The 20,546-nt window shown below is 34.9% G+C and overlaps 1 protein-coding gene and 1 pseudogene across 10 annotated transcripts in view; one reads left to right on the top strand and one right to left on the bottom strand.

The window, feature by feature from the left end:
* The window catches only part of MTA3 (metastasis associated 1 family member 3), a 135,989-nt gene that overhangs the window by 70,615 nt on the left and 44,828 nt on the right, over window positions 1-20,546 (bottom strand). The window lies entirely within an intron of this gene.
* On the top strand, window positions 14,595-17,807 carry LOC105103573 (small EDRK-rich factor 2-like; annotated as a pseudogene).

Raw genomic sequence — 20,546 nt, forward strand, 5'->3', positions numbered from 1 at the left:
GCCATACTGTCTGAAATGACAAAAGAATTTAAACTGAATCACTAAACCACTATTTTCACAATTATATTAGGAGACAAAGAAATATTGGTTATACTGTTTTTAGAGGCACAACATGATTACAAAACCAATAGAAGGATATCTCACCAATCTAAAATATAAATTATTTTTGGAAGTGTAGATTTTACACCAAGATGAAAGAATAACAGGTGATTTAATTTTTAAACTCTTTAATGTAGCTATAGTGTATTTTTTCCCAAATTAAAAATGAAAATCTGACACTTAAATTTTCATGTACATACATTAACAGCTAACAGAGTAAGAGGTTGAGTCAGAATTATTTTATGAAGTAAATATGAATATATAATTAACACATGTACAACCATGCCAAACGTTGTTGACAAAAGAAGTTTAAAAAGAGATTTAAAGTGTTGGCTTCCTTTATGCTGAACAAATCTTGGCTCATAGGAAAAAACATCATACATTTCTAACCACAAACTAAAGGAACCATTATCAAATTGTGAATATAGATAACCCAATTGTTTTATCCTGAACCTCAAGCAATGTACCTAATTATGTCTCCTCCACAGAACTTTAAATCTTTAGGAATGAAGACATCCAAACATAATGATATAAAACATATCAAAGACCACACAACATTCAGAAAGATCACTCCAGGTCTATATAATCATTCATACTGCTTTTCTATACAGAATCACACAGAAGCACAGAATTTCTACAGAGATAACATATTTTCCTACCGATCATTCAAAGAGTTTTTAAAAATATACTGTTTCCGGCTTGGAAACTGTGCAGAGTGCTGGAACAGAGAGAAATGTGAATAAATACAATAATACAACATGGTCCAGTGTTTAATAGCAGGTGCTGATCAGCCTGGAATCTATTTGCTTAATAAGATGTCCAATATAATCTCTACAAACTCAAAAACCTTACGTAAAAATGTGTACACAGGTTATTTTTCCTTTTATCTAAAAATGTTACCTATTGTACAAATTAAACATGAAAAAGTTTAAATTAGCATCCATTTCCCCACTACCTGATGACTTCCCTGCACTTTGATACAACTGAAGCTGATAGAATGGTTCAAGACGACCATTCCTCCTTGGAAAAATGAAAATTTATTAGTGCCACACGAGACTTATTGGACTTTAAACTTTCCCTGCTCAATGAAAACCATTATTTCTTCATTAAAAAAAGCATTTCTCCATTAAAAGAAAAATGAAATCTTGCCATTTGTGACAACATGGATGGATCTAGAGGGAGATATGCTAAGTGAAATAAGTCAAAGAAAGACAAATACCGCACAACCACTCAAAACCTATGGGACACAGCAAAGGCAGTGCTAAGAGGGAAGTTTATAGCGATACAGGCCTTCCTCAAAAAAGAAGAACAATCTCAAATAAACAATTTAACCCACCACCTGAATGAATTAGAAAAAGAAGAACAAAAAGCCCCAAAAAGCAGCAGAAGGAAGGAAATAATAAAGATCAGAGAGGAATTAAATACAATAGAGATTAACAAGACCATAGAAAAAAATCAACCAAAAGCTGGTTTTTTGAAAAAGTAAATAAAATCGACAAACCTCTGGCCAAACTCACAAAGAAGAAAAAAGAGAGAGCACAAATTAGCAAAATAAGAAAGGAAAATGGAGAAATTACAACAAACAAAATAGAAATACAGAATATCATACGAGAATATTATGAAAAACTATATGGAACCAAACTGGATAACCTAGAGGAGATGGACAAGTTTCTGGAAACATACTGTCCACCAAGACTGAATCAAGAAGAATCTGAACACTTGAACAATCCGATCACTAGAAAGGAAATAGAAATAGCAATTAAAAACCTCCCTACAAATAAAAGTCCAGGACCGGACAGCTTCACCGGGGAATTCTACCAAACATACAAAGAAGAACTCATACCAGTCCTTCTCAAACTCTTCCAGACGATTGAAAAGGAGGGAATACTCCCAAACTCATTCTATGAAGCCACCATCACCCTGATACCAAAACCAGGCAAAGACACTACAAAAAAAGAGAATTATAGGCCAATATCACTGATGAACATAGACGCCAAAATCCTCACCAAAATATTAGCAAGTAGAATCCAACAACACATAAAAAAGATTATAATACATCATGACCAGTGGGGTTCATCCCAGGAACACAAGGCTGGTTCAACATACGCAAATCAATCAGTGTAATACATCACATCAACAAGAGAAAGGACAAAAACCACATGATCATCTCAATCGATGCAGAAAAAGCATTTGATAAAATTCAACACCCATTTATGATAAAAACTCTCGCCAAAGTGGGTATAGAGGGAACATATCTCAACATAATAAAAGCTATATATGACAAACCTACAGCCAGCATAGTACTCAACGGTGAAAAACTCAAAAGCTTCCCACTAAAATCTGGGACAAGACAAGGATGCCCACTATCACCACTCCTATTCAACATAGTCCTGGAAGTCCTAGCCACAGCAGTCAGGCAAGAGAAAGAAATAAAAGGGATCCAAATTGGAAAAGAAGAGGTAAAAGTGTCATTATATGCTGATGACATGCTACTATATATAGAAAACCCTAAAAGGTCCACACAAAAGCTACTAGAGCTGATTGAAGAATTCAGCAAGGTAGCAGGTTACAAAATTAACGTTCAAAAATCAGTTGCATTTCTTTACACTAACGATAAATCAACAGAAGAAAGTAAAGAAACAATCCCCTTTAAAATAGCACCCAAAGTAATAAAATATCTGGGAATAAATCTAACCAAGGAGGTGAAAGAATTATACACAGAAAACTATAAACCATTGATGAAGGAAATTAAAGAAGACTTTAAAAAATGGAAAGATATTCCATGCTCTTGGATTGGAAGAATCAATATTGTTAAAATGGTCACACTGCCCAAGGCAATCTACAGATTTAATGCAATCCCTATCCAATTACCCAGGACATATTTCACAGAACTAGAAAAAATCATAATAAAATTCATATGGAACCATCAAAGACCTAGAATTGCCAAAGCATTACTGAAGAGAAAGAAAGAGGCTGGAGGAATAACTCTCCCAGACTTCAGACAATACTATAGAGCTACAGTCATCAAGACAGCATGGTACTGGTACCAAAACAGACATATAGACCAATGGAACAGAATAGAGAGCCCAGAAATGAACCCACAAACTTTTGGTCAACTCATCTTTGACAAAGGAGGCAAGAATATACATTGGAATAAAGACAGTCTCTTCAGCAAATGGTGTTGGGAAAACTGGACAGCAGCATGTAAAACAATGAAGCTAGAACACTCCCTTACACCATATACAAAAATCAACTCAAAATGGATTAAAGACTTAAACATAAGACAAGATACAATAAACCTCCTAGAGGAAAACATAGGCAAAACATTATCTGACATACATTTAAAAAATTTTCTCCCAGAAGAAATAAAAGCAAGAATAAACAAATGGGACCTAATGAAACTTACAAGCTTCTGCACAGCAAAGGAAACCAGAAATAAAACAAGAAGAAAACCTACGGAATGGGACAAAATTTTTGCAAGTGAAACCGACAAAGGCTTGATCTCCAGAATATATAAGCAGCTCATACGACTGAATAAGAAAAAAATAAACAACCCAATCCAAAAATGGGCAGAAGACCTAAACAAGCAATTCTCCAAGGAAGACATACAAATGATCAAAAAGCACATGAAAAAATGCTCAATATCACTAATTATCAGAGAAATGCAAATCAAAACTACAATGAGGTATCACCTCACACCAGTCAGAATGGCCGTCATTCAAAAATCCACAAATGACAAATGCTGGAGAGGCTGTGGAGAAAGAGGAACCCTCCTACACTGCTGGTGGGAATGCAGTTTGGTGCAGCCACTATGGAAAACAGTGTGGAGATTCCTCAAAAGACTAGGAATAGACTTACCATATGATCCAGGAATCCCACTCCTGGGCTTGTATCCAGAAGGAAATCTACTTCAGGATGACACCTGCACCCCAATGTTCATAGCAGCACTATTTACAATAGCCAAAACATGGAAACAGCCTAAATGTCCATCAACAGGTGACTGGATAAAGAAGAGGTGGTATATTTATACAATGGAATACTACTCAGCCATAAAAACCGACAACATAATGCCATTTGCAGCAACATGGATGCTCCTGGAGAATGTCATTCTAAGTGAAGTAAGCCAGAAAGAGAAAGAAAAATACCATATGAGATCGCTCATATGTGGAATCTAAAAAACAAAAACAAAAACAAACAAACAAACAAAAACAAAGCATAAATAAAGGACAGAAATAGACTCACAGACAGAGAATACAGACTTGTGGTTACCAGTGGGGTGGAGGGTGGGAAGGGATAGACTGGGATTTCAAAATTGTAGAATAGACTACACTGTATAGCACAGGGAAATATACACAAAATGTTATGATAACTCACAGAGAAAAAAATGTGACAATGAGTGTGTATATGTCCATGAATAACTGAAAAATTGTGCTGAACACTGGAATTTGACACAACATTGTAAAAATGATTATAAATCAATAAAAAATGTTAAAATAAATAAATAAACTAAAAAAAAAAAAGACAAATACCATCTGATCTTACTTATACATGGAATCTAAAAAAATAAAACAAAACAAATGGAAAACAGACTCACAGATACAGAAAACAAATGGGTGGTTCCCAGAAGGAAGGGGGAGGGGGTGAGCATACAAACAGATGAAGGGGATTAAGAGGTATAAACGTCCAGTTAGAAAATAAATAAGCCATGGGGATGTAATATACAGCATAAGGAATACGGTCAATAATATTGTAGTAACTTTGTACAGGGACAGATGGTTACTACACTTATTGTGGTAATCATTTCATAATGTATGCGAACATCAAATCACTATGTAGTAGACCTGAAACTAACATAATGTTGTATGTCAAGTATATTTCAAGTGAAAAAAAAAATTCTTTTTTAGTTGCCAGGAAGGGGTAAAAAGGACACAACATTCTTAGCCATTAGGAAAACGCAAAATCAAAACCACAGTGAGATACACTTCACATACAGACAATAACAAGTGTTGACAAGGATGTGGAGAAACTGGAACCCTAATACTTTGCTAGTGAGGATGTAAAATGGTGCACCTACTTTGGAAAACAGTTTGGCAGTTCCTCAAAATGTTAAACACAGAGTTGCCATCTGACCCAGCAATTCCACTCCTAAGTGTTATGTAAGAGAAAATATATGTCCACACAAAAAATTTGTAAATGAATGTTCATAGCAACATTATTCATAATATCCCAAAAGTGGAAATAACCCAAATTTTCATCAACTGATGAATGGATTTGAAAAAAAAAATTTGCAGTTCTAGTCTAAATCCAAGGGCCTGAGAACCAGGATTGCTGATGCTGTAAATCCTAGTCCAAGAGCAGGAGCCCAATGTCCCACTTAGTCAGGCAGAGAGAGAGAATTCTCCCTTCTTCCACCTTTTTGTTCTTTTCAAACCCTCAACTGACTGGACGAGGTCCTCCCACATTGGGGAAGACAATCTGGTTTACTGAGCCTACTGATTCAACTAATCTCTTCAAGGAAATACTGTTATGGATACACCCAGAATAATGTTTAACCAAGTATGTGGGCATCATACAGCCCAATGAAGTTGACACATAAAATTAACCATCACAATATCTCAATAAAGTTATTATTAAAAATTCATAAATTACTCTTCAAAACTGTCAAGGCCATGAAAAATAAGGAAAGACTGAGGTACTATCACAAACCAGAGGAGACTATGGAAACAAGACGCCTAAATGCAATGTCAGACTGAATCCTGGAACAGAAAAAAGATGTAAGTGGAAAGAATGGTAAAATCTGAATAGGGTCTTAAGTTTAGTTTATAGCAATGCATCTATGTTAATTTCTTAGTGTTGATAAAGGTGCCGTGGTTGTGTAAGCTGTCAACGGTTAGGGGATACTGAGTGAATGGTATATGGGAACTCTAATATCTTTGCAGCTTTGCTTGTAAATCTAAAGCTATCCCAAAATAAAGTGTTGTTTAAAAAAAATTATTTTAAGAGTGACTTATTTATTTGTTTGGGTTTTTTTTTGGTGGGGGGGGGATAGGTTTATTTATTTATTTTTAGAGGTACTGGGGATTGAACCCAGGACCTCATGCATACTAAGCATGTGATCTACCACTTGAGCTATACCCTCCTCCCAAAATGTTTTTTTTTAAACCCCCTCCACCAAAGGACATCTTTCTTAATTGGTCTTATGAATCTTACATTAGCCACAAATTGAATTCCCAACATTTTTTTCACATAAAGAACCATGCGAGGTTCTCTGACTGGAAATTCAGCAAGCAGTTTTATACATCATTTAATCCACTGAATACAATGAACGAATAAAAAAAAAGTTCAAAGTTCCAAAATAATTTCAGAAGATTTTATTTCACAACAGCAGCAATGTAAGATCTGACAAAAGATAAAAAAATTATCAGGAAAATTATTTCCAAACCAGAATTATATGCCTAAACAAACCATCAGCCAAGTGTGAAAAATTTTCAGATAAGTGAAGGACTAGGAATTCTTTACATTTTAGAAGACTAATCAAAAGGAAAAGGTAAAACAATTATTAACCCCAAGGAAAACAAAAGTTTATATAAGAAAAAATTATGTGAATATTTACATATTCATAAAATACAAAGACTGATTATTAAGTTAAATAAAAGTCTGATATGTTGGAAACACAATGGAAAGGGAATAAAGAGAGAGATTTCTAAAGATGTAAATTAATAGTAGCAGTATAAGAGTGGTATCAATGCTAAAGCCACTGTCAGAGAAGTTGAAAACGATTGCAGAGTGGGAACCGGGCATATGACTATATACATATATGTACATATATGGCAGCTATATACTCATATACAACTTGAAAAAGTAATCAAATTTAAATTTAAAGTGAGGTGAGTCCTAATTAGATAAAGTGAATAAATTTGTGTGAATACTCTATATATAAAAAGGGAAGATTACTTACAATGACACCACATCAGGTTTTCTCAACCTTGGCACTACTGACCTTGGACCAGGTAATTCTTTGCTGTGGGGGCTCTCCTGTGCAGATAGGGTGTCTAGCAGGACCCCTGACCTATACCCACTGGATGACAGTAGCACCTCATATCCAGCTGTGACAACCAAAATTGTCCACACTTTGCCAAATGTCCCTGGGAGACAAAATTGCCCCTAGTTGAGGACCAGTGTTCTACATTATAGAACTGATGAACTATGGTTTTCATAACTGTATCTTAGTAACAAATATTTAAGGACTACCTATATAAGGAAAAGAGTATAATTTCATGCATCTTAAACAAAAAAAAGGGAAGAGAAGGACAAAGAGGAGAAAGAAATCTGGGAACCTTCAAATACTTCTATCCAAAGATACATTTTCTGTTGTTAATTCTACTTTAACAGATGTTAACAAATACAGGGTAAAGGGGGCCCTCAAGAAACAAAACAAAACAAAAACTGGAACATCCACTGGAGTAGGTAAAATACAGAAATAAAAAGCCAAAAAAGAGAAGTTTAATGGGATAGATCAATGAAGTTTTTGAAGAAGCACAACAAGCAGCATTTTGGAAAGTCCCTTCTGTTAGTGGCATGTGGATAGCACCAAAGCAACAAGACATTAATCCATGATCCTGGAGATTTCGTAACAAATGTGAAGGAAACTGTCAAAGAGGAATTCAAGGGGGGATAAATCCTCTCTTGATGCCACTTTTTCCTTTTTATTAATTTAATTTAATTTTACTATTTTTAGGGGGGAGGTAATTAGGTTTATTTATTTATGTTTAATGGAGGTACTGGGATTGAACCCAGGACCCTCATGCATGCCAAGCACGTGCTCTACCACTGAGCTATACCTACCCTCAACTTTTTTCTTTCATAGCTAGGAGAAAGTGGAAATGTTCAAAAAAAGGCACTAAGGATTAGGAAGAGCCTCTTCTCCAAGGCCGGATGACAAATAAAATTGTTCTGATTACCAGGAAAATCTCAGGCATTTCCACAACCATGTGAACACGAGTACTCGAAACAACATACAGGATATACTGTGATAAAGCCCAGTGCTTTTCTGCATTAGGCTGTTGGTTGGAGAAGAGGATACTTCAACCTACAGTGGATAAACTGGTCATTTCAAAGGCAGATTATATAGTACGAACACAACGTTCAATAAAAAAAGTGCTAAACATGTAAACTTTAAAATGTTAAATTATATGATTTTTCTCCAATTACTGTACTTTTCCTTTGGTCCTCCTCCTACTAGCAATCCTAAAAGCCTAGGAACACTAAATAAATTCTTTATGCTACATTCATTTCTTAAGTAGTACTACTTATAGACTCAATAGCACCCTTTTGGCTAACTCAAATTTTTTTTTACACATACAAAGAAAATTACAAAATCTAACATCGTACAAAAATACCAGCATAAAGAAATGTACAGGAAGAAAACTGTCTTTACTTGAATTTTGTTTTAAAGATACTTATCACGTTTCTTTAACATGAATAGCCAAACTGGGGAGAGACTGCTAATCCACAGTGGAGTTCTATTTTATTACTTATATACTTAAAATTTAGCATTACAACTTATTTTTCGATAAACATTAAGTCTATAAAAATTTGTTTTCTCTGAAGATTAAAAAAAGACTTCAGACATATCATAAATTAAATTTACAAATTCTTTCAGCCCAATCTCCCTGCTTTGACCAATACAGAAATATGAAAACTACAAAACACAGAAAACACAATTAAGACATTTTTAACTATTTTACCTATTACAATTTATTTTGTATACATCCTCACAATCATGCATGTGTGAAATGACCCATGTAAAAGTTTACTAACTTTTCAGTATTATTTGTAACAGTAAAAAACTAAAATGAAGCAAAAATCCATCAATTAGGATTATATAAATTAGAAAAATAAAACAGCCTTATGATCTGATATGGAGCTATACCCAAGATATTTCTTGCAAAAAGCACAATGTAACAATGCCATAATTTACTTTACAACTTAAGTGGAGACATTAAATTTAAGACACAAACACACACTTCACTGCTTTTATATGCATAAAATGTTTCTGCAAATCAACAAAATTCTAGAAACACTGATGGGCTGAAGGACTGTACAGGAATGCGACATTTTATTATTTATCCCCTATTTGGATGTCTGAACCATGTCAATATACTATATATTCTCCCCACTCCCTACCCACAACAACAACAAAAAAAAATGTTCAAATTTTTAAAAGAAGAGGACCGGATCAGTTTTCTGTAATTCTGACCAACAAAAAGGATTGCTCCATCACCCACTGCTTTTGGATTCCAGGTTATCCTGAGGATTAATCCAAACTGGGTATACCAGCCCCAATCACAATAACTCATAAACTCACTATGGCAATAAATTCCCAACTCCTATCTACTAATTATAGCTTTGTAGTCTTTGGAACATTTTTTGTTAAAAAAAAAAAATTCTGCTTATAGATAGGCATTTTCTGTTCATTTATTAGTTTCTGATATATATGACCACCTAAAAAAAATTCTACCTTCAAAAATTAACAGCTCTGGGTAAACCATGAACCAAAAAAAATTTCAGATTACACATTTTGAAATGAATGGAAATGCTTTTGCAATGCTGAATAACTTAGTCACAATGCATTTTCAAAATAATTTGATAACTCCGTTTCACAGAGACACAAAGAGATAAATCTCAATACTGTAAAGTATTTTTCCCAGTGACCTAATTGAAAGACATTTAACAGCATTCCAATGGGGGAAAGGGGAGGTAATATTTTTACAGTCTCAACACAATAATAATGAATTAATGACAGGCAAAGCCCATGTGTTTATCTCTTCTTTTCTAAGATGACTTTAAAAATGATAGCATGAGAATTAGAAACAAAAGAACCTAAAATCACTACAAAGAGGGGGCCATCAATACATGAAAGATTTCAGAAAATTCTGGAAGACACAGACAGATAAGAGAGACTATCAGGGCAAACCAAAGTCCAAGATGACTATTTCATTTAACAGGGAAATACTAGAGATATTTCTACTAAGATCAGGAACAAGGTACAAATGACCATTTTACACATTACTATAAAACATGGCATTGGTGGTTTCACCTAATACAATCATACAAGAGAAAACAATTAAGAGACAAAGTCCGTAACATGCATGAAGGGAGCTGATGCTAGGGAAAATGGAACTGATGTACTTAGTAGAGCCCTGAAGAAATTCCACTCCATGACCAAACAGCCCTGGACATGCCCAGTCTTATCTGATCTTGGAAGCTAAGCAGGGTCAGACATACTGAGTATTGGATAGGAGACTGCCTGGAAATACCCTGTGCTGTAGGCTTTAAAAAAAAAAAAAAAGAGAGACAGACAGACAGAGACAAAAAGAAAGGAAGGAAAAAAAAATTCCAGTCTCAAGAACAGAACCTAGAAAAACCTGTTCCACATTCTAACAAGAAGCCCACCAACAGTCTGTCTAGATAAATGTAGCTCCTGGTCACCCCTGCTATTCCCTTAACTTTAAGAAAGCACAGATAACTATGAATCATCTAATATTTGAGGAAAGACTACAGCACAAAAGATAAATACATAAGAAATCAAAACTCAAAAAACCTGAATCTAGAGGAAACAGGTGGTTTAAGCAACAAGAACTTTGAAGATAGAAATTCGAAATTCTAGAAAGATTTCATTCATAAAACAAACATAGGATGCATTGAAAAAGAACATTCAGAAAATAAAGAAGGGCCTCTGAAATTTTAAAATATGGTATGCAAAATTAAAATAGCACCAGATGGACTAGAAGATAAAAGTCAAAGACTGCGCTCAAAATCAAAAACAAGTAAGAATGTAAAAACTGAGGGGAAAAACAAGAGACAGACAATCCTCAATTTAAAAAGTCTAATTTACAAGCAATAAAAGTACTGGAAAGAACTCATACAAATCAACAACAAAAAACAAATATCCTGATTAAAAACTGGGCAGAAGAAATGAACAGACATTTTTTCAAAGAAGACATATAGATGGTCAACAGGCACATGAAAAGATGTTCAACATCACTATTATTAAGCAAATGGAAATCAAAACCACAATGAGACAAAACCACAATAAAACAACCTCACCCCTGCTAGAATGGCAAAAAAAAAAAAAAAAAGGCAAGAAATAACAAGTATTGGTGAGAATGTGGAGAAAAGGGAACCCTCACACACCATTCATGGGAATTTAATTAGTGCAGCCACTGTGGAAAACAGTATGTAAATTCCTCAAAAAATTAAGAACAGAATTACTATATGATCTAGCTATTCAACTTCGGGGTATTTATCCACATAATATGAAAACACTAATTCAAAAAGATATATGGATCCAGCAATCCCACTTCTGGGCATATATCCAGAGGAAACTCTAATTCGAAAAGATACGTGCACCCCAATGTCTACTGCAGTACTATTTACAACAGCCAAGACATGGAAACAACCTAAATGTCCATCGACAGATGACCAGTCAAAGATGAGGTAATATATATACAATGGAATAATATCAGACATTAAAAAAAAAAAAAGAATGAAATAATGCCATTTGCATCAACATAGATGGACCTAGAGATCATCATTCTAAGTGAATTAAGGCAGAAAGAGAAACATTTAAAATACCATTACGATATCACTTTTATATGGAATCTCTAAAATAAAGACACAAATGAACTTTGTGAAACAGACTCACAGACCTAGAAAGCAAACTTATAGTTACCAGGGAAGAAACAGGGTGGAAAGGGATAAACTGGGAGTTTGAGATTTGCACATACTAACTACCATATATAAAATAAATAATGAGTATATACTGTATAGCACAGGGAACTATATTCAATATCTTGTAGTAACCTATAATAAAAAAGAATATGAAAACAAATATATGTATATATATGTATGACTGAAACATTATGCTGTACACCAGAAATTGACACAACATTGTAAACTGGCTACATGTCAATTTAAAAAAAAATTTTAAAACTATTAGACAAGAAGGAAAGGTAGAAATAAAGAAGGAAAGGAAGGAAGGAAGGAAAGAAAGGAAGGAAGAAAGGAAGAAAAGAAAAGAAAGGAGAGGAGAGGAAGGGAGAGGAGAGGAAGGGAGAGGAGAGGAGAGGAGAAGAGGGGACAGGAGGGGAGAGGAGAGGAGGGGAGGGGAGGGGAGAGGAGAGGAGAGGAGAGGGAAGGAAAAGATATACACACCTCCCACTATGTTCACTGCAGCATTATTTACAATAGCCAAGACATGGAAACAAACTGAGCGCCCATCAATAGATGAATGGATAAAGAAGATGTGGGATACATATACAATGGAATATTAATCAGCCATAAAAAAGATAAAATCTTGACATTTGCAACAACATGGATATTATGCTAAAGTGAAATAAGTTAGACAAAGAAATATGATTTCACTCATGTGGAATAAAATAAACAAATAATAAATAAATGAACAAACCAAACCAAACACATAGATCCAGAGAACAGTGGTTACCAAAGGGGCAGGGCCAGGGGGAGAACAAAATAGGTAAAGAGAAATCTCCTGTATGGCGATGAATGGAAATTAAACTTTTTGTGGTTAGTAGTATATATTGAAATAGGAGTATAATATAGTACATAATGTTAGATACCAGTGTTACCTCAAGAAAAAATGAATTTTAAAAAAGCATTAAATTTTTAAAACATCAAAAATACTGGTAGAAAGAAAGAAATATTAGAAAAAAAATTCCAGCTATAAAGGAAAACAGATATCTCCCAATTAAAATGGTCTATCAAACATCCTTACCACTGAGGTGTCACTGAAATCTCAGGAGACAATGAGTAAGAGAATTCTAAGATTTAAAAGAAGGGGAAAAAACAGGTAGTATGCAAAGTATGGAAAATCTATGTGTTCAATGACAAGAGATGTTTGAAGACAATGGGGTCATTTTCAACCCAAAGTTCAATGTCAAGCCAAACCATGTATCATGTGTGTAGTAATAAGTTATCTATGAATTTCATTCCAGAATGGCATAGGAAATATTACAAAATATATAAAAGAGAGGTTGAGTATGTTCAAAGTTGAGAGCCACTGCTGTAAGTTGTCAATACACTAAAACGTAAAACTAGAATTAAGAATCAGAACCAACAAACATAGAAGCCTTCCAATTAGTATATGAAGAAGGAACAGTTAATTAGAAGGTCACCACTGTGACTTAATGGAACTCTGGGCAATAATCATCAAATACCAGTAACATCCAGAAATGAGAGATTTTATACCTCCTGATCTACAATACCACCTATGAAGAAGTTTTTGTCTCTTGTCCTTCCCCATTCCCCCCAGGAAGAAGGAAAGAGGAAGGGGAGAGGAAAACACACTCTCTATTACCAATTCACGAGAAATATGAGGGAGAGGGGAACACGGTTGAACAAGATGGGAATATAATCAGCAAGATTCAAATGCTGAGAAACAAAACCCTCATTTCATCAACAAAAAAACTGCAAGGGGGAAAAAAGAGAGAGAGAGAAAAAGAAAAGCTTTCCTTTATCTTCCCCTAGGGCCAGTCAAATGATTTGGCACCAGATACTGAAAAGACCGCTCCTTCCCCACTATACCACAGTGGTGCCTTCATCAAGTAACAAGATGTATTATGTATGCAGGTCTGTTTCAGCTTTTCTATTCTGTCCGACCGGTTTATTTCTCAATCCACTTATCAATACCACCCTACATTAATTATTATAACTATACAAGTGTCTTAATATCTAATGATATAAGCCTCTAACATTTTTTTAATTCAAGACTCTGTCAATGGTTCTTAAACTTTTTGGTCTCAAAATATCTTCATGTTTCTAAAAATTCATTAAGGACCTCAAAGAATTATTGCTTTTGTGAGTTGTATCTATCAATATTTACCATGTTAGAAATTAAAACTGAAAAAAGTTAACATTTAACATTAATTTAAAATAATAATAAATGTATTAGCAAATATGTTAGAATAATTACTATATTTTCCCAAAAAATTTAATGAAAACAGTGCCACTGTCTTACACTTTTCCAAATCTCTTCATTGTCTGGCTTAACAGACAACTAGGTTTTCACATGAGTAACTAGTTTAATTCATTTTCAGGAAACATCCATCAAATACTCATGTCTAAATAACCATAGTTTGTCTCTCAGTGGTTATTTTAAGCAAAAATGGTATTCCATTAAAAAGGCAGCTAGTTCCACTCACGTTTCAAACAAGCTCATGAGTTTTTTCTCAAGATGACCATCACACTTTCATATGCAGAAGTGATTAAAGCATACTTCCCATTTCATCACACAGAACATTAAAAAGATGTGTAATCTCTTCTTTTCCCCCAGTTCTACTGATATAATTGACATACACAGAACTTTAAAAAGATGTTGTAATCTTTTCTTTGTCCGCAGTTCTATTGATATAATTGACATAAAAGTTTAAGGGATACAGTATAATAATTTGACTTATACACATCATAAAACGAAGATGAGTTATGTCTTGAAACAAGGTACAGGTGATGGTTGTACAATGTTATTAGTATACACAATGCCACTGACTAGACCCTATACACTGTACAGTGGTTAATTTGATGTGGACTTTTCAATTTAAAACAAAAGGCACTTAAGATTTGTTAAAATCAATAAACTATTAATCTCTCAAGAACATTCTTAGTTAAAGCTTGTCTTTTTTCTCTCCCTTTTCTTTTTAACTGCAAACATACACAATACAGTGACAAGTATAGCAAAGATCAGTGCCACTAACTTGATTCCTGCTAAGGTGCCAGCAGTTTACCCACCACTGCTTTTGCACATGATTTTTGCTTTCGTAAGTGACTTTTCCTTTTGCAAAATCAACACAGGGAAAAGGCGAATAACATCTTACTGCTGTTAGCATCTGAATGGGTCTGGGGGACACCCAGGAGTACTCAAATCATGCTTTGAAAACTCCTTTTCACTGTTCTTAGTCCTTCCCATTCCCCAAAATTTTAGTATCAACTTCTCAATTTATACACATACACACACTCACACAGAACCCTGCTAAGCTTTTCTCTGGAATTACACTGAATCTTTGGATCAATTTGGGGAAAACTGACATATTGCCATGCATTAACTTAAATTTTCCATTCCTTTAGCAGTACTTTGTAGTTTCTATGTAGTTTTTACACATCTTCCCCCCTTTTTTAGATATCTGTCTTTAAATTTATTCCTAAATATTTGCTATTTCTTGATATTATAAAAAGTACCTTTTAAGCTTAGTTTTCTAACTAACCCCTCCTCATACCATATACATAAAACAGACTTAAATACAAAAGATGAAACAGTAAAACTTCAAGAAAACATAGAGTATCTTCAGTCTTAAGAAATCTTTGCCCATTCCAAGACAGTGACACTTGGACTGGTTTCTGAATGAGCACTCCTTCTAAGTAACAAAGTATTCTTACTCTAGATTCATTCTCCTCCTTCACATACGTCAAACCTATCAGGCATGTCTGTTAACGTCCCAAGAATGGAATTTTTCCAGCCTTTATTTAACTGTCCTCCTCCCCTCCTCCTGCTGTTCCATCGTTCATTTTCCAACCATATTTCTCACATATTTAAAAACAAATCAACCAACCTAGAAAGAGGAAAGTTGACAACAGCAGCACTGAAAAATAAGTACTACTTAACAAGAGAGGAAGCTGCCCCAAGGAGTGCAGCAGCTCTGCCGTTCATTCCAAGCAAACGCCGACAACACGCGGCCCAAATCCAACAAACGCACGTAGGATTAGAAAAGAAAAATGCATTGACGATACGTCAAAATGTCAGTGCTGCTGGGTGGAGGAATTACAGGGGTCTGTGTGTGTGTCTGTGTCCTTTTTAGTATTTACCCCATTTCAACAATAAATTATAATTCTTTCACTATCAGAAAATAAATAATAAGTCTATTTTTAAATTTTAATATGTAATGATGTTGAGGGAACAGCAAAATGAGCATATTCACAATATACTGTAGTAGGAATATAAATTGACAGAATAATTCTTGAAGGAAATTTAGCACTTTGCAATAAAAATATTTGAAAAACATACCCTTAGGTTTGCTATCAAATAGTAATAGTAGTAGCTAATGTTACTACTTTACTACTGGGGAAGAGAAGATAAAGAGTTTAGTTTTTCACAGATTTCCATCTATTATGCCTTCATCAAAACCAGCCATGCAGTCAGGCAAGGAAGGGGATAAAAATATATGTAAAATGGCATTTTCCCTCTCTATCTAATGTCCAAATGTGCAAATTTTAAAATAATACTCTTTCCATTATATCTTTAATGTGTTTTCCTTTCAGAAAAAGATGGAAATATAAAGCAAAAATATGAAAGTTGGTTGCATTTTCTGATATTAAAACAATTCTGAGATCTATCAAACACCAAGTTCCTAACTACACTTGTGGTATAGACTCACACTTAGTAATGTAAATGATCTGATTTATTCTCAAAAAATCATTAACTAAAAATAAAGAAAACAATTCTGCAATAAACATATTTCTACACACTTGCATGAGAACTTCTGTTAGGTAAAAATCAAAGTGGAACTGCTACATCAAAGGATATACGCACATTAAAATTTGATTTTTCTGATTACACAAACACAAATATAGAAGAGTTATTTATTTCCCTACCTTCACAAACACTGGATGTTAAGACAGGAACTACAGTATTCCATTCCCCCAAATATCTCTTATCGGCTAGAAGCTTTTCCATTTCTCCCTTTCTCATGGTTGTGGTATATGGCTCATAAATTCATTTTGTTTGGTGACTAATATATATACAAAATAGATTTCCTATTCCTAGCCTTCCATGTAAAAGCTTGGTGTTGACTCTAAGTAAGTCACTCTCCCTCAGAGCCCTAAGCAACTTGTGATTCCATATATTAATCTTTAATTCTCATAAAGAGAGAAAGGCACACAATCTAAAATTTCATTTAAGGTCAATAGTAATGGAGAAGAGATATTCCTCTATCTGTTGATTCTTTTATTTCCTTAAAGAACGAAAATAAAATTAAATGAAAACTAGGCAAGCTTCAGATTCTAACTGGTACTGTGTTCTGTGTTCCACTGCTGGCAGGAAAAATAAAAAAAGGAAGATACTAAACTTTAAGAATCCTACATGCTAAGATGTTGTCCGACTTCAACAATCTACACAAGTTATACATAATCTCTAAGATTTTAATCAGCAACTGAAGATACTTCTTTCAGCTGAATTAAGAAAGCTCCTCATCTTGGAGATGAAGAGACAATGTAGAGGCAGCATCACATTGTTTAAACCAAGAAATGTTCACTATAAACTGCGGTTGCAGCCAGCCTTCTATGGAGCAATAAAAGTGATTATGGTGATGATAATGATTGTACTCTGGAATCCTAACCTAAAAATTGTTTAAAAGGAAAAGAATGTAAAGCTTTCTCTGAAGCACCCTGCCACTAAGAGCCTGCTTGGAGGTCAGAGCTGCTGCCGTTGCACCAGAAGAACGTGAAAAAGCAGAGCGACTCGGTTAAGGGAAAGCGCCAAGCGCCAAGACGGGCTTTCTGCTGCCGCCCACAAGCAGAGGGACTCTGAGACGATGCAGCAGAAGCAGAAAAAGGCAAATGAGAAGAAGGAGGAACCCAAGTAGCTTTGTGGCTTCGTGTCCAACCCTCTTGCCCTTTGCCTGTGTGCCTGAAGCCAGTCCCACCACACTAGCATTTCTCCTGTAGTGCTCATTCCCTTTGCCCTGAGTTTGCAGCGCGGCCCTTTTGTGCTTCCTTCCCCTCAGGTAGCCTCTCTCCCCCTGGGTCACTCCTGGGGGTGAGGGGTTACCCCTTCCCAGTGTTTTTGATTCCTGTGGGGCTCACCATAAAGTATTAAAAGTAGCTTTGTAATTCCAAAAAAGAGAGAGAGAGACTGCTTGAATACTGTGCATCTATATATTTAAGACCTATCCTACTACTGATATTAAATTCAGGTTCTGTGAGAGTTCCTCTGGATTTTTAAAAAAAGCATAGTCAAAGTTCAGCAACAAGGTAAACAGGCTCACCACTGATGTTCTGAGGAAAAGCCAGGTCTAATGACATGGATATAATGGCTTCTCTACCACCACTCACTCCTTATAGCAAGACTAGTCCAAAAACCCTTACTATGGAACAAATTGAGGCCAATAATCGAAGGGTACCTAAAGAAACGCTTTTAAGACACAATGAAGCATAACTTCAAAGGCTGTAGTCCAGACCCCAATGTTGGCAAGCAGGAAAAGATTGGCTCTGTTTAAATATGACTAACTAGCTGCACCAGAAGCTGGGAAGAGGCATTAATCATTACACATACAATGCTGTAATTAGCAGCTTTTAAAAGCCAAGCTTTGTGTGTGCAAGATGAGGAAAAAACTGACATTTGACCACATCCCAAACCTCAGGCACCCAATCAAGCAGGTAGTTCCCAGTCACTACGTATATTTTTCTAACACTGTAACATCATCTTTTAGTATAGTATAGTTAATATGCTTAACTCAGTTTTTAATCTAGTTCTGCTCGTTTGACTTAGAAAAGTTACGTGAAAAAATAAAAAATCAAACAGCCTATCTATTCAACAAGCTACTGAATAGCTTCCTTTCTGTCTGATACCTTTTAACACTTAAGGCATGTATAGCATCATAATACTGTATATCTGCAGCCACATGACCTGGGTCCAATTTCTGAACCTACCATTTAAAAGCTGTGAGACTGACAAATTACTTAACTTTTTTGTGCTTCAGTTTCCTCCTCTGTAAAATGGGGATTATAAAAGAACCTAAAAGTTCAACAAATGTTAGAATTTTTAAAAAGCCAAGTTCAATAAATATAGACTCTATATAACTGAATATAGTATTCTATATATATGTATATGCATATCTATATGTGTATATATAAAAATATGTGACAGGTCTAACAGCTGGCATAATAATAAATTTTACAGTGCTTCATTGCATATGCAGCATGTAATCTATTATTAATGACCTAAGACACTGTGCATGAAGTAGGCTGCCTTACCCTTTCCCCCCGAAAAATGTTCCAAAGGAATTCTCATGTTCAAGTCCTGTCTATCTCACAAACAAGAGATGAATCACTAACTCTACCGAAAACTGTCCTGGTCCTTCCTATTCTTTCTCTTCCAATGGAATCAGAAGGAAGAGTTGTCTCCCTGCCACTTTGAGAAGCTTGTCATATCCAGTTAGTTATTACAGCTCACAAACTACAAAGGCCCTAGGGAATGCCTCAGTTAGGTTTTCTATGTTCCATACATCACCAAGGAAATTCTGGGCACTTCATAATGTTCCTGAGAATAAAAAGCCAGTATTCATCAAATTACCCCTCTTTGCTGCCAAAGAACAACAGGACTTCAGTAATTTTTTTCCTGTTATAGCACAAATAGATAGGGCATGACTTCAACATGAGCAGAATGTCAGGATCACTCCAACGTGCACTTGTTCTCCATCAGCATGAGGGCTGGTTAGCGCAGCTCCATGCTTTGGCCAGAGACTGCCCCTAATTCCATTCAGCTGTTTGGCTCTGCCTGCATCTCAACTTGAAGAACAAAAAAACCAAAAGCCTCAAATGCCTGTATCTCTTCCTCATAATTCAAAAGAATTGCCACCAGTTAAACTCCTTGCATTTACAAGCCGGGGGCCTTGTCTCATTCATCAAGCCATTAGTAAGCTCCCTAACTGAGAATATACTCAGGAAATGTGTTTAACATGACTGAATCATCATGTATTCTATGTAATTTCTATGTTCAACATAAGAAGGTCTTGAAAATTACATTTTAATATACTCTCTCAGTCTGTATGGAAGATGAGAAATATATCACTAGTTTTTCCATTCCAAGCAATCTGTTTAAAGAAACCAACATTACTTATAAACAGATTCCAAGCTATCAGGAGGGTAAATTAAAAATATACTTGTGTGTTTTGAATACATCTTTAAAATCATTTGTCAGATTCTTCTGCTGGCAAGATTCTTATGACTGGCCACATAACTTCTTGGGTTTAAAGTGAATCTTTATGTTCTAGCTTCTTCCAATTAAATAATACATGCATATGACTCTTCAATATTTATTAGTTACATACATCTTTAAGAAAATTACAAAATATGTTTTCATGTTTTATCTCTTTAAGCAAAAAGTAACTTCCTTTCCTACTTCTTAAAATAACCCCTATTTGTAGGGAAAGTGACTGTTTCCACATTACTTGGCCTGATTATTTTTCCCAGTAAAAGACCTAAATCACACAGAATATACTAACTCTAGCCAATCTAAATACAGTGTCCCTTAAAAAACCTAAGTAAAGCAAGAATATGATGTTCACTACTGAGGGGGATCAAGTTATTTCTGAAAAGATTTGCAGGAAAAGGAATTCTGGTATCCTTGTCATACATTTCCTGCCTTAGAAAATAAAATC

The sequence above is a fragment of the Camelus dromedarius genome, chromosome 15, assembly GCF_036321535.1.
Source record: "Camelus dromedarius isolate mCamDro1 chromosome 15, mCamDro1.pat, whole genome shotgun sequence".
Lineage (NCBI taxonomy): Eukaryota > Metazoa > Chordata > Mammalia > Artiodactyla > Camelidae > Camelus > Camelus dromedarius.